Consider the following 15,980-nt stretch of genomic DNA (forward strand, 5'->3'; position numbering starts at 1 on the left):
GGCTGTACATCCATCCATCCAACATCTCTCGTTCCACCACATCCCAAAGGTGCTCTACTGGATTGAGATCTGGTGACTGTGGTGGCCATTGGAGTACAGTGACCTCATTGACATGTTCAAGAAACCAGATTGAAATGATTTGAGCTTTGTGACATGGTGCATTATCCTGCTGGAAGTAGCCATCAGAAGATATAGTCATAAAGCGATGGACATGGTCAGCAACAATACTCAGATACGCCATGGTGTTTAAGCAATGCTCAACTGGTACTAAGGGGCCCAAAGCGTGCCAAGAAAATATCCTCCACACCATTACACCTCCACAATCAGCCTGAACTGTTTATACAAGTCAGGATGAATCCATGCTTTCATGTTGTTTTTATGCCAAATTTTGACCCTACCATCTGAATGTCGCAGCTGAAATAAGGACGAATCCTCATATGGTAACGAGACTTCTTATAGCGGGAGATTTTAATGGTATTCTGGATAGGACTCTGGATACTTCCAATCCAACCAGACTTCCGGATACGGATTTGGAGCAATGGGCTACGGCCCTGCAGCTCACGGAGGTCTGCAGATGGAAGAATCCACAGGAGAAGCGCTTCTCCCACCTGTCTGCGGTCCACCGCTCGGGCTCCAGAATAGACCTGGCCTTTTGCTCTCCGGCTATGCTTCCATTTGTAGCCTCGGCAACATACTTGCCGGCGGGAATCTCAGATCATTCCCCTCTGGAGGTCATTCTGCAGCTTGGGGGGGAGAAGGGCAGGGGTGGCTGGAGACTAGCGACTCGCTGGCTGCGGGATGAGCGGGTGGAGGAGAATATGCGAGGGAAGATTGCTCAATATTGGGACTGTAATGATAATGTGTCCACCCCACAGATCACCTGGGATGCCTTCAAGGCAACTATAAGAGGGGATTACATATCGGCCATAAAGGCTGCCAGGGTGGACTGTGCCTCAGAGACTAAGGACCTGGAGTCCAATGTGTGTATGGCAGAGGGGGAGTTTGCGTCGGATCCTTCTCCTGGGGCATATTCCTCCCTGGCAAGGGCTCGGAGGGAGCTGTCTCTACACCTATCTAATAAGACGACCTCCTCGGAGTGGTCACTCAGAGCCAGGATATTTGAGTCCGGGGACAAGAATGGAAGGCTTTTGGCCGGTCTGGTGGCTGACCCCAAATTTCAAACGGTTGTACCCATGATACATACTGCGACAGGGGGTGTGACTTCAAACCCAGCTGACATCCTTAATGAATTTCAAATGTATTTTTCCTCATTGTATGGATCCACCACTGAGCAGTTGTCCCCTGAGCACCTCTCATTTCTTCAGGGTATATCACTGACGGATTTGACGGGGGAGGACGTGGCCCTACTGGAAGCGGACATTTCAATAACTGAAATAGAAGCAGCAATCCGCTCCCTACCTCCTAATAAGACGCCGGGCCCTGATGGGCTTCCGGGTGACTGGTACAAAATGTACATGGCTGATCTAGTCCCACGACTCCATAAGTTATATGCCCTTTGTTTGGAGACCGGATCTCTGCCTGACTCGATGACACAGGCCCACATAGTTCTGGTACATAAGCCGGGGAAGGATGCCTCCTATTGTTCGGCATACCATCCTATATCCCTTCTCAATTATGATTTGAAGATACTAACGAAAGTGTTAGCCACCAGGCTGATGGGGATCCTCCCGTTTTTGGTAAACATAGATCAGACTGGTTTCATGCCAGGGAAGTCAACGGATGTCAATATCCGTAGAGTCTTCACTCATTTGCAAATCCCTTCTACGGACCAGGACACCAGGGTTCTCGTGGCCTTAGACCTTGAAAAGGCATTTGACTCAGTGTCCTGGGCCTACATGGAGGAGGTACTCAGATTATATGGCTTTGGCCCCATTTATAGGAAGTGGATTCAACTGTTATTCCAGAAACCAAATGCACAAATTAAACTGGGAGGTGTGCTGTCCTCTCCGTTTCCGGTGGAGAGGGGCACCCGACAGGGGTGTCCTCTATCTCCGGCCCTCTTTTCCTTAATGGTAGAACCCTTGGCGGTTGCGCTGCGATCCTCGGACGACGTTCGGGGGGTGCGGGTGGGATCCTTGGAGGAAAAGATTGCACTGTATGCTGATGATATTATTCTCTTCCTCCGGGATCCCGGCCCGTCCCTCCGGGCGGCGTGTGAGCTTTTGTCGCGCTTTGCGGATGTGTCGGGCCTGAGGGTAAACTGGGACAAGTCCCAGATCCTGCCAGTGGACCCAGATGCTGGGAGGTTGGCTGACCCCTCACTTCCGCTACAGTGGGCGGGACAAATTAAGTATCTTGGTATCATCATTTCTCCCAGGGTACAGGATTTTTGTAAACTTAATCTTCTTCCCATCCTACAAACCACACAGAATAGGCTTAAAGTGTGGGCCAACCTCCCCCTTACGCTAATAGGTCGAATTAAAATGAAATTGCTTCCCCCTCTCCTATACGTAATGCGCCATTCTCCAACGTGGATACCCAAAATTCTTTTTCGGCGACTAGACTCTCACATCTCCAGTTTCTTGTGGGGCACCACGCCTCCCCGATTCCGCTTATCCATACTACAGAGACCTTGGACGCAGGGGGGCCTGGCATGCCCTAATTTTTTTCTCTACTTCATAGCGGTGATGCTCACGCATGCCCACGGCTGGCTTACCTCGGATGCCACCAACGCAGCTGTTGCCTTGGAGGCCTCCATTGTGGGCTCATTCGAAGCACTGCGGAACGTTTTATTTAGGGGCCCTCAAGCTCCGCATCCCCTCACAGCCTCGATGAGGATGGTGCTGAGGGCGTGGTCTGGGGTGTGTGGCCATAGGCCGACTGGGCCCCGAGTGCTCTCTCCTAATACTCCATTGTGGGTCAATCCCTCCCTGCCTGAATTCTACTCTATTCCGGATCCGATTGTGTGGGCGTCGAGGGGCGTTCGGTGTCTACACCACGTTTGTGAGAATGGTGCATTGCTGACATTTGACCAGCTTAAATCTAGGTTTGACTTGCCCAATGTGTACTTCTTCCAGTTCCTGCAGCTTCGTCATGCGTTTGGGACTCAGTTTGGTAGTTTCGCCCCTGACCTTATACCAGTCTAGTATGGAGTCGCTTCTGCGTCAGGAGTCGGTGCTTAAACCATTGTCCACGATATACAAGGCTTTGCAGCCCTCGGTTCATAATGGATTGGAAAAACTTAGGGAATTTTGGGTGGCGGAGCTGCCGGGACTGGATGGAGAGGACTGGGAGGACATTTGGGACTCCCCCTTTAGACATTTGATTTCCTCAAGAGATCGGCTAATTCAATTTAAAATACTACATAAATTTTATTACACCCCATGTAGACTTCATAGGATTTACCCTGACTCTTCGTCACAGTGCTGGCGCTGTGGAGCGGATTTGGCGGGGTATATCCATATGATTTGGGCTTGCCCCGTGGTACAACGTTATTGGTCAAGAATACTCTCTTTTATTACTGAGCTGACAACGATCCCTATACCTCAGACGGCGGAGATATGTCTGCTTGGGTTGGTAGACGCTTTGGTTCCCTCGCGGGCAGTCCGCACATTGCTGGGGCTGCTGCTCTTCTATGCGAGGAAACTTGTTGTGCTCCGGTGGAGGGCCCCTACAGCGGCCCTCACCCTGAGTGCATGGAAATCATTAGTTAACCTTGCAGTACCACTGTACAAAGAAGCATATTTCATCCGGGGATGCCCTCAGAAGTTTCAGAGGGTTTGGAATATCTGGTTGGAGTCTGAGACAACGGTTGGGGAGCGGGACAGCCCTGTTGGGTTATCAACCCAATCTATCCAGTAGACAACTCCTCTGGTAAGCTTTCTCTAGGGTAGCGTTTGAGATGCTTGAGTATCTGGTTGACGCCCACTTGTGGACCTCTGTTGGTAGACTGCCTGTAGTGCATCACTAAGCTTAATGTTAATTACTGGGAATTACATTACTCCTGTCAATTTTAGCAGCAAGCTATGGGGTTTGGTTGTTGTATGTTCTTTAGGTTAGGATGATAGTTTTTAGGTGTTCTGCCTTACCTGTTGTGTTGTATTGTTTGAGCCGGGGAATGCCCCAAGGCTATGTTCTGTACTTTTCTCTTTTAAAACAAATAAAAAGAATAATAAAAAAAAAGAAATAAGGACGAATCAGACCAGGCAATATTTTTCCAATCCTCTGTTGTCCAATTTTGGTGAGCCTGTGCAAATTGTAGCCTCAGTTTCCTTTTCTTAGCTGACAAGGTTCGATGTGTTGTACATTCAAAGATGGAATTCTGCATACATTGGTTGTAATGAGTGGTTATTTAACGGATGGAGGAAATACGGACATACTGTCCGCATGTGTGAAAGGGGCCTTACCAAGCAATTGAACAGGTGTACCTAATAAAGGAGTTTATTTACTAAAGCCAGCGAGGGCAACATTTGTCACAATTTTGCCGAGAAACCAATCAGCTTCCAGGTTTTATTGCTAAAGCTTAATTAAATGAGCTGAGGTTAGAAGCTGATTTGTGACTAATTTAGCCCTCTCTAGCTTTCATAAATAAACCCCAAAGTGGCTGGTGAGTGTATGTTATAAGCATTTATTCAAGTGTCTCATCAGTTCAGAACTAATGAATTAACAAACACTGCCTAGGCCCATCTCGCAATAAATTTCGATCAGGCACAGCCAGGGAGTACAGGGTACAAGTACTATTTATGCACAAGTACCAAGCAGTTTGTCTCAAGCAGAAACATGAAAAAAAAATATCTAGAAACTGTGCTCCAGTCCAGACAGACTGTAATTGAACTTGCATTTTCTTATACAAAGCTTTCTTTCTTTGTCCGATTTCTACTATCTCCACCCTGTAAAATGCCCCCCTTTACCTTTCCTTCTCACAATAGTATTATCTCTTCTCAATATCTCATTACTTTACCCCTCTTTTCCACCACACAGTTTAAATATATCAACCTCACTGCTACCCTCTCTCTATTACTGCACTCACCACATCCTGATAATACTGACCCCTCATGATGAATAAACTTCCAGATAGTGGGGTATGTGCACTCATATAAATCTCACTTTCATCTTATGCCCCTCAACCTTCTTTTTTTTTTTTAAATTCTTTATTTACGGATTGCAGGTAATACAGGGAAAAACTGTAAAAGACATAGATCACTCAGTTTTCCAGGGTAACAAAAACACTCACATAATCAACCAACACTTTGTGGGGGATCAGGGAAAACCAATCAGTTTGCTAAAGCAGTGGCCCCAGCCTTGTCTAAACCATCACGTTATCGTAGTCAAATTATCTGGCATCCCAGTGTCCACTTAGAAATGAGGGCAAACCCCGGGGCAACGCCCTTCCAAGCCCAGGTCGAGGGGTAGCCGACATCGGTCACTGTCATTTTATCGGACAAAGAGCTCAGCCGGGACCCTCCCAAGGGACACCCACCCCTAGCTGGGAAACCGAGGAAACAAAAAGGAGAGGTTTGTGCAATCACCGTGCATTTTAACTATATGAGGGGGTTGGGGGGTAGGGAAGGAGGGGGGGGCAAGCAGTGAGGAGAAAGGGATGGGGGTAAGCAGAGTGAAAGTTATGGGGGGTTAAGAGTGCTACAGAGCAGGTGGGAGAGAGTGAATCAGAGTGGAATATGAGAAATGATGGAAAGGAGGAGGACTCCGATGGATTCCCACGGCCGGGGCCCTTCCCCTGTATACGTGCCAGAGCCTACAGATAGGATCTGTAAGCGTCGGAGAACCGGAACAAACTCCAGGGCAACCATCGAGCAGTGTGTTCTTCCTCCTTGTCGCCCAGAGCCGAAGTGAGCTGTTCCATACGGCAGATGTCGCAAACTCTCGCAAACCAGTGAGACACCGTTGGAGCGGCCCGCTGCTTCCACACGCTAGGTATGCATGCCCTGGCTGCACTCAGAAGATGCTTTAAGAGAGACTTGTGATACCTCTTGTGCGAGAGTGGGGTCAGATTGAGGAAAATTGCCGCCGGGTCGTTCTGCAGATCGACAGCTGTGAGGTCTAAAATGATACTAAGAACCTGTCTCCAGAAATGGGTCAACTGTGAGCATTCCCAAAAGATATGTAGTAACGTGCCAGGCTGTTCACCGCATCTCCAGCACAGAGGGCTGTGACCAGGGAACATAGCTGCCAGAACAGTGGGGGTCCTGTACCATCGGGTCAAAATCTTATAAGCTATTTCCTGGTATTTACTACATAGGGAGGACTTGTGCGCAAATAGAAGCGCGCGACTCCTCTGTTCGGGCGAGAGCCGGATACGAAGGTCCCGCTCCCATTTTTCCAAGAACACCAGATGACCCTGGGAGAGTTGATCCAGTAGGATGCGATAGGACAGGGAGAGAGATCCTCGGGTTGGTCCCTCCCCTGAGCACATTTCCTCAAACGATGTTAGGGGTCTGCGGAACTCGCTACTGTTCGGTAGAGATTTCAAGAAGTGGGAGAGTTGGGCAAGCTTCCACTGTCCCAGGGCCGTGGCAGCTAACTCCTCGTACATAATAGGGACCGCTGACCACGTTCCAAGGCCAAGAAAAGAAGAGGCCCGCACCAAGTCTTGGCCAAGGTCGAGGCGGAACGATTTGTCCGTCGTGCCTGGTTCAAAACATGGGTGTCCAATAATGGGAGTCATGGGTGACGGGAAACTGGGCACGCCCGTCAGCTTAAAATATCTGTCCAACTCTCGCAGCGTTGGCTCAATGAGAGGGTGCGCCCGTACTGTTCCCGACCAGCTCGGACCACTCCATGGCAGACCTTCAAGTGGAAATGGCACGGATTCACGTTCCAGTCGAACCCACAGCTTATCCCTCAGATGTCTGCACCAGTCGACTACTCTGTTCATGTGGATCGCCGTATAATACCACGCCGGGTCTGGGAGGCCAATCCCACCCTTGTCTTTCGGTCTGAGCAGTAGTGCTCTGCTGAGTCTTGGAGGCTTGCCTTGCCATACGTAACGAATAAAGGCAGTGCGCATGGCTTTAAAAAATGATTGGGGGATTTTTATCGGTAAGGCTTGTAATAGGTACAAGAGTCTGAGCATTACATTCATTTTGAGCACATTACATCTCCCAAACCAGGAGGTCGCCAACTTTGACCACCTCTCTAGATCTACGGCAAAAATTTTTAGGAGTGGCTGAAAATTCAATTGAAAAATCAGATGTGGATCCGGGGGGATCTTGGTACCGAGATATTGTATAGCTTCAGTAGCCCAACGAAAGGGAAAGTTAGAGCTTAAACTCGTTTGGGCGTTGGTAGACAGTGAGACATTGAGTGCCTCCGATTTCTGTAAATTGATTTTAAAATTAGACAGTGAGCCATATCGTCTTACTTCCGCTAAAAGGTTCGGTAAAGTAATGTGAGGCTCCGAGACATAAAACAAGAGGTCATCAGCAAAAGCTGCGACCTTGTGGTGGTACGAGGGCGTGTCCAATCCCTTGATATCTACGTTCTGCCTGATATGATGCAGCAAGGGTTCAAGCGACAGGACAAATAAAAGGGGGGACAACGGGCACCCCTGCCTCGTTCCATTGCCAATAGTAAAACGCGACGAGGCAAATCCATTGACCCTTACCACCGCCGTCGGAGACGAGTAAAGGGCCGAGACCCATGTAAGCATGGGGGGAGGTATACCCAGACTTCGCAGAGTGGCTAGCAAAAAAGGCCAGCTCACCCTGTCGAACGCCTTTTCCGCGTCCACAGAGAGCAGCATAATCGGTAGTTTAAGGCGTCTAGCACGTTCAATAACATTGATTGTCCTGGTCGTGTTGTCTCGGGCCTCCCTATTGCGAACAAACCCTACCTGGTCCAGAGGTATCAGGCGCTGAAGAATGGGCGCCAACCGCTCTGCTAATATCTTAGTGAAGAGCTTGAGGTCGCAGTTTAATAAGGAGATGGGCCTATAGTTTGCGCAGAGCAGAGGATCCTTCCCCGGCTTGGGTATGACCGATATGCTGGCCTGTAACAGCTCTGGCGGGAAGGTCTGACCCTCCAATAGAGCATTAAAGGCTGACACAAATGGCGCGGATAACAGAGAGAGGAAGGCCCTATAGTATGGGACCGTGAACCCATCCGGGCCTGGTGCCTTGCCCTTGGGTGAGTCTTTTAACGCAGCCGACAATTCCTCCGGGGAGATTGGCTGCGAGAGAAGTTCCATCTCTTCCTGTGTCAGTGACGGGAGGTTTGCCGAAGCAAGGTAGTCGTCAATGGCTGCCGTGTTGGCCTGGGGGGCTTCTCCTGAATCCCGGGGGTGCAAGTTATATAGGCCTTCATAGAAAGATCGGAAGCTCTCTGCTATCTTCCTGGAATCATGAAGCTTAGTCCCCGAAGGGGAAGCTATGGTCGGGACGAAAGACGCATTGCGCTGGGTGCGCAGGGAGTTCGCTAGGGACCTACTGCATTTGTCTCCATATTCATAGTACGTCCTGCGGACCCACATAAGTCTGGTTTTGGCCTGAAAGAGAGAGAAGTCTCTGATTTGCTCTCTAAGATCTCTCACCTCCACCTCCAACGCAGCAGTCGGTTGAGATTTATGCCGTTGTTCACATGCATGAAGCTTGGCAATAAGTGTGGAGAGAGCCTCTGTTTTGGCCACTTTAAGTCTATGACCATGTTTAATAAGAATGCCCCTAATGTAGCATTTATGAGCAGCCCAAAGCATGAGGGGGTTGGAAACGGAATCTCGGTTATGCTCAAAGTAACTGTCTATTTCCCTAAGTAGGTCTGCATGGGTCTCAGGGTCTTTCAGGAGAGACTCATTCAGTCTCCACCAGGACTGACCCCGGGACTCCTGTTGCAGCTTCAGCGTCAAGGAGATCGGAGCATGATCGGATAGGGCTATGTGGCCTATCTGAGCGTCTGTGACCGCCGGGATAACATTGTGGGCGACCAGGAACATATCTATACGCGAGTAAGAACCATGAGCGGAGGAAAAGAACGTATAGTCTCTATCCTGTGGGTGGAGCGTGCGCCACACATCAATCAGTCGATGAGAATGCAGCAAATCTCTAATGTGCGAACGCGTTCTCGCAGATATCGCAGAAGTGCCCGACGAGGAGTCTCTGTGGGGGTCTAGGGTGAGGTTAAGGTCCCCTCCCACAATCAGAGTGCCCTCCGAGAATACAGCCAGAGCATCCAAGCAGGTTTCCAATGCCAGCAGCTGGTCCACATTCGGCATGTACAGATTTGCCAGAGTAAAAGTTTGCGAATGGAGGGTTCCCTTAACGAAGAGATATCTCCCCTCACTATCGGCTTGGACAGCTAACACTTGCCACGGCAGATTTTTAGCAAGAAGAACACATACTCCTCTAGATTTGGAGGTAGGCGACGTACTGTGATAAGCCAGGGGGAAGTGTTTACTGTAAAGCCGGGGTATTTGGCCTGTCCTGAAATGGGTCTCCTGGAGGAAGGCTATTTGGGGCCTCAGCCACCACAATTCTGCGAGACAGCTGGACCTTTTTTCAGGTACATTCAGCCCTTTCACATTCCAGGAAACCAGCTTCAGTGTCATGTCGGCAGCGGTACCCGGCCGAAGGGCCCCACCAGAGTCGGAAGTAGAAATAGAAGTCAAATACCAAGGAAAATAAGAAGAAAGAGGAAAAGCAGTAGGTAGGGGGGAGGGGGAAGGAGAGGGTAGAAGGGGGAAGGATAAGTCGGGGAGATGCTAAGGCTCCTATCGGAGAGAACCTGCCGGTTAAGGCAGAAGGGCCTAGTGGGGGAAGCGGTAAGGCACTGCAGGGGGAGGAACTCGTCGGTGCAGTACCCCTCCAGCAGCCTGTGGTCCATGCATCCCCAATTGAGCATGCACGGAGCTTCTTTGGCATCTTAACTTCGACATCCAACACATCATAGAACATCACAGCAGCTATTAACAAGCAGTCAACAACAGTAGGACAGCGCACAATCAGACCAACCTATTTAACTTTGCAACACAGATTATAGATAACATCATCCATTAGCTAGTAGCAGGTAGTCAGCAACAGTAGAACAGTGCATAATTCAATCAACATATCTAACTTTGCAACACAGAGCATGGACAACAGTATCCCACCCAGGCAACCGCCCCGCCCCCCCCCCCCCCCCCAAAAAAAAAAAAAAAAAAAAAGGGGGGAGAGGGGGGGGGGGGGGAGGGAGGGGGGAGAACAAGGGGAGGGAGCAGGAACACCGTCCAGGAGCATCCGGGGGACACCCCCAGGAATTCCAAAAACAAAAAGAGCTCCGAGATTCGGGCACCTAAATATAAACAGTGGTTAGAACGTTAAACAGTACCGCCAGCATCCCAGGTCACCGTCCAGTAAGCGCCATGTCCATCACTGGTCTTGAAGTGTCCCTCCCCTCCCCGCGTGAGGCCGCCGGGGGGAATGATCCGTTGCAAGGTGTAGAACACTAAATTGGACGCTCCAGCCACCTATATTTATAGAGAAAAAGCAATAAAGAAAAAAGGGGTGTAACACAGGTACAGTGGGTAAACTACTGCGCTCTTTCAGAGTTCACGATCTTGAGGGGCCTGCGATCGTTGACGTTGGGATCGACGGCGGCGTCTCCCTCTCTGCGGCCTACTTGAGGGGCTGCTCGTCGGGGCTCCCAGGTGAACGACCGGAGCTAACCAGTCTGGGATCGGAACCGGGGGCAGGTCCAAGGCCTCCAGGAAGGACGGGACCTCAGAAGGGTGTCGCAGCGCCAGAGGTCTCCCATTTCTGCGCACTATGAGGTGGAACGGATGACCCCACTTGTATGGTATCCGCCGTTCAGTGAGGCGTTCCAAGAGGGGTCGCAGACAGCGTCTCATCTGGAGGGTCTTGCGGGAAATATCTGGCAGAAGGATGACTTGGGCTCCGTCAAAATCAACGCTGCCTTTGCGCCACGCCGCTTGCAGAATATCCTCCCTAACCGAGTAATTGTGGAGGCAGCATAAAACGTCACGTGGCCGGTTCTCTGTGGGGTTCCTGGGACCCAAGGTCCTGTGGACTCTATCAATGGCTATGGCTGTGTCAGCAGCGCGGTCCAGACAGGCGTTAAATATAGCAGTAACTGTGGCTTTGAGGTCTGCTTGGCCCGTGGCTTCGGGCAGGTCTCTGATCCTGATGTTACGTCTGCGGTTGCGATTCTCAAGGTCATCTACTAGAAGTTGCAACTGTGCGACTCTGTCAGCAAGGGTATCATGTGCGACTTTCAGGTCAGAAACATTAGTGGTCAGTGAGGTAACATCTGATGTCAAGGTGGTCACCCGCTCGTTCGTAGCCGACACATCACGTTTGACCCCTGCGATCTCCTGACGCAAGGTCGTTTCAATCCTGGTTGCCATACAACTAAAATCCTCCTTAGTGGGAAGGTTTTGTAGCAAAGTCAGTATGGTTGTGTCTCCTAATAAAGCTTGAGGAGTGGGTAGCAGATTGGCCCCCTGTGCGGCTGAGGCAGGAGTAGCCTGGGCATGTAAACTGGGGGTGAGGCATCCACTGTGAGAGGGTCTCTGGGACAGTTGGGAGTTATGGGGAAACCAGGGTGGCAGGCTGCTGCGGTCTGGGCTGTCTAGTGAGGCCATAGACAGTGAGCGGGGGAGGCATGGGGACAAGTCACTCGGTGGGGAGAACGGCGGCAGGTCGTGTCCCTGCACAGTCATCTGCTCACCTGCTCCCTGTGCCTCATGTCCCGGAGCGCCGGAGGCCGCGGGCGCCATCTTGGATGGATCCGGCGTGGAGACTGGGGGCTGCAGCGGGACTAAGTACTTCTCCATCGCTGCAGTGAAGGGCTCCGCTCGGCTGGCAGGGTTCCGCTGTCGTGCGGGGATGTCGGCGATGCCGAAATGTGCGATCCTATTGAGGTACCGGCTTGCGGAGGGGTCACGGACCGGGAGCTCCAGAAAAGAGCGTCCTCACTCCTGCATGTCTAGGCCACGCCCCGACCCCCTCAACCTTCTGCTTCCCTTGGATGCGTGATGAAGGGGTCCTCTGTGGCTCCGAAGCGTCAATATCCTTTGCTGTGCTGTGATCATTCAATAAAGCGTTGGACCCTGTTATGGGATTTCCTGGTGTGCTGGTGACAAATTCCTGGTTCCAGTTGGTGGTCACTGCAGAACCCACCTACTTTTCAACCCTTTTCAGGAACATGTGCATTGGGAATATTGCTCAGAACTCTCCGCTCCATCTTCCCCAAATGCCTGAGGGTACTTCCCCTGGCATCCTGCCAAACAGATCTGCCAAACACTCTCTGTAGCACCCTCTCATCCAGTCCTCATTAGCTCCTTTCAACCTTTAATTCTCTGATCAATTCATTTACCACTGATGACATTGCCAAATATAAACCGAGATATACTTTGTAACAACATTTTAATTGTCCAGCTATCTCCTACACTTAACCTACCCTGTCTATCACTAGAGATGGGCCGAACACCCCCTGGTTCACTTCACACCAGACAAGGATCTTTTAGGCCCCTTTCACACTGGGGCGGGGGCGGCATCAGTGGCAAAGCTATTTTTAGCGCCACTTTACTGTCGTATTTGTGTAGGTATTCGGCCGCTAGCGGGGCGCTTTTAACCCCGGTTAGTGGCCTGAAAAAGGGTTAAAACCACCCACAAATCGCTGCTGCAGCAGTGCTTTGCCGGTGGTATAGCCGCACTGCCCCATTGATTTCAGTGGGCAGGAGCGGTGGAGGAATGGTATACACACTGCTCCTTCACGCTCCAAAGATGCTGCTAACAGGACATTTTTTTGCATCCTGCCAGCGCACCGCTTTATAGCTCTGTAGCGCCTGCAAAGCGCCCCTGGGGTCTTATGGATTTTGAGGGGAAACCCACATCAATTTTTTTTTTTTTTTGACCCTTCAGTCTGGTTTGTATTTTGAGGGGAACTCCCACGCCAACATTTTTTTTTTAAACGCCATGGGATCCCCCAAAAATCCAGCACCCCTCTCCGCAACCATACCAGGCTACTGCCCTCAACATGGAGGGTCCTTTGGAGTGGGGGGGCTCTGCTAACAATTGAACTTTCAATTTCTCCATCAACTCATCTCCACACAGTTGCTCCTCCCTTGATGATTGAAAGCTTCTATGAACAGGGTCTTCGCCCTCTTATCTTGAATTGTATTGTAACTATGCTAACTCCCAAAACATTGGAAAGCACTGCACAAACTGCTGGCACAGCATTAATCCTGTATAATAATATGTGTAAATTGATTTGTTCTTCCCAAACAGAGATCCAACTGTCCAAGGAAGAGAGAAACAATGTGAAGATTTTTAGTAATGAGGTAGAGGTAAAGCATACAGATAGAAAAGAAAGATCTTTGAAGATAATAAAAGATATTTTTCTGATTGCAATTGGACTGGCTAATGCCTGTCACTGCAATAGCATTACTGAATGGCTTTATTAATACAATCCTGGCTTCTTTGTTTATGTATCATGATAGTTTAATGATTTATCTGGAAAAAGTAAACCCTTTTATGTACAAGTAACCCATATGTGGGGTGGCAAAAAGGTGGCCTTTAATGGCCCCACACCGCACATGTGTCGCTAGGCGGGCAGTATTTATGTGCTGGGAGCACACTCCCTGCATGCTCCCAGCAGAAGGACTGAGCTGCCGAAATTGGCTCTGGGGAAAAAAATTGGTAACTGGCAGGACCGGCTTCTGATCATGTGATCACTATGAAAGCCAATCATAGTGATCACATGATCGCCGATCCTTCCCATCCCCCTGGGCATTAAAAACGTTTAAAAGGGATGCCAGGGCGGGTGGGAAGGGGTTAAAAATTGTGCATGGTTAACCACTTACAGACCGGACCATTTTGCTGGTCAAAGACCAGACCACTTTTTGCAATTCGGCACTGCGTTGCTTTAACTGACAATTGCGCGGTCGTGCGACATGGCTCCCAAACAAAATTTGCGTCCTTTTTTTCCCACAAATAGAGCTTTCTTTTGGTGGTATTTGATCACCCCTGCGGTTTTTATTTTTTGCGCTATAAACAAAAATAGAGCGACAATTTTGAAAAAACGCATTATTTTTTACTTTTTGTTATAATAAATATCCCCCAAAAATATATATAAAAAATTTTTTTCCCTCAGTTTAGGCCGATACCTATTCTTCTACATATTTTTGGTAAAAAAAAAAAAAAAAAAACACAATAAGAGATTATTGTTTGGTTTGCGCAAACATTATAGCGTTTACAAAATAGGGGATAGTTTTATGGCATTTTTATTAATAATTTTTTTTACTAGTAATGGCGGCGATCAGCGATTTTTATTGTGACTGCGACATTATGGCGGACACATCAGACATTTTTGACACATTTTTGGGACCATTGTCATTTATACAGCAATCACTGCTTTATAAATGCAGTGATTCCTGTGTAAATGACACTGGCAGAGAAGGGGTTAACCAGTGGGTGGCAGTGTAGGGGTTAAGTGTTCCTAGGGGTGTGTTACTAACTGTGGGGGGCTGGGCTTTCATTTAGTGAACACTGATCTCTGCTCCAATCACATGGAGCAGAGATCAACGTCACTAGTTGCTAGGCAGAAATGGGAAATGCTATTTACAACCGCATTTCTCCGTTCAGCCGCCCCATGAGACGATCGTGGGTAAGCCCGCGGTAATCGAGTCCGCGGGACCTGCGACCGGACTCACGGGGGTCCCGACCGGCACGCGAGCGTGCCACCGGCAGCATGCGAGCGATGGCAGGGCGGCATTAAAGATTGGACGTACCTGTACGCCAATATGCCTGCCCGTGCCATTCTGCCGACGTACATCGGCGTGCGCCGGTCGGGAACCGGTTAAGGAAGAATTTGGCAGGTAAAAAAGAACTGCACCTTTGATTACATACAAATGAACTAGTAAATACAATGAACCAATACTTTTTTTTAAAAAAAAATGACATTGTATTTTATTTCTGACACTTGCAAACTAGTGACAATGTCATTTTACAAAGGCCTGGCTATATTTTGACAGTCACTCCTGCTGTGTAATACAAAGCAATTCCCGGCTGTCATAAAGGCTGTGGGAGTGGTGGCAGGGGATAAGCAGGACATAATAAATGTATCCTAGAAAATTTGTTAAAGTTTTTGAATTATGAATCACTTTCAGGCACTGCTGCCTCTCACTGCTATTCTCAGGAACATTGTGAAATTAAGTGTTGACCCTTCTTTTTCAAAACCTCTGCCATTCACCCTGGCAAGCTGTCAATCAACTTCTGGGCCACATCCTGACTGATGGCAGCCCATTCTTACATAATCAATGCTTGGAGTTTGTCAAAATGTGTGGGTTTTTTTTTGTTCACCCGCCCCTTGAGAATTGACCACAAGTTTTTAATGGGATTAAGGTCTGGGGAGTTTCCTGGCCATGGACCCAAAATTTTGATGTTTTGTTCCCCAAGCCTCTTAGTTATAACTTTTGCCTTATGGGAAGGTGCTCCATCATGCTGGAAAAGGCATTGTTCCTCACCAAACTGTCCTTGGATGGTTGGGAGAAGTTGCTCTCAGAGGATGTTTTGTACTATTCTATATTCATGACTGTGTTCTTAGGCAAATTTGTGAGTGAGCCCACTCCCTTGGCTTAGAAGCAACCCCATACATGAATGGTCTCGGGATCAGTGGTAGCTGGTGCTCAAAATTTTTTGGGGGTCGGCATAAAATAACATCAACTCCCACCACAGCGGGAGACAGACGGCAACCGTAACCCCCCACCCCCCGAAACATCTCAATCACCTGGCACCCCCCAGTGTGGGAGACGTCCGGCGGATGCCTTACCTTAGGAGGCAGGGGAAAGGAAGATCCGGGGGGCGCTCTGACTGATTCTGCCAGGGAGCACGCAGAGAGACATTCTCCTCCCGGCAGCACGGGAACAGGAAGTGTGTCCTGAGACATGATTGGCCAGGGAGTCCTAAGACTCCCTGGCCAATAGGCGCTTCCTGATTGGCCGGGAGCAGAATGAGGGAGACAGTAGTGAATATTGATTCACTAATGTCACACAAGTGGGTATGCTCACG

General features: G+C 49.4%; 1 protein-coding gene across 3 annotated transcripts in view; it reads right to left on the bottom strand.

Moving 5' to 3' along the window:
- Positions 1-15,980, bottom strand: part of LOC143960763 (peptidyl-prolyl cis-trans isomerase-like) — a 67,396-nt gene that overhangs the window by 12,233 nt on the left and 39,183 nt on the right. The window lies entirely within an intron of this gene.

Source organism: Lithobates pipiens, unplaced genomic scaffold (assembly GCF_037356315.1).
Source record: "Lithobates pipiens isolate NorthernLeopardFrog02 unplaced genomic scaffold, aLitPip1_a1.2 Scaffold_8, whole genome shotgun sequence".
Lineage (NCBI taxonomy): Eukaryota > Metazoa > Chordata > Amphibia > Anura > Ranidae > Lithobates > Lithobates pipiens.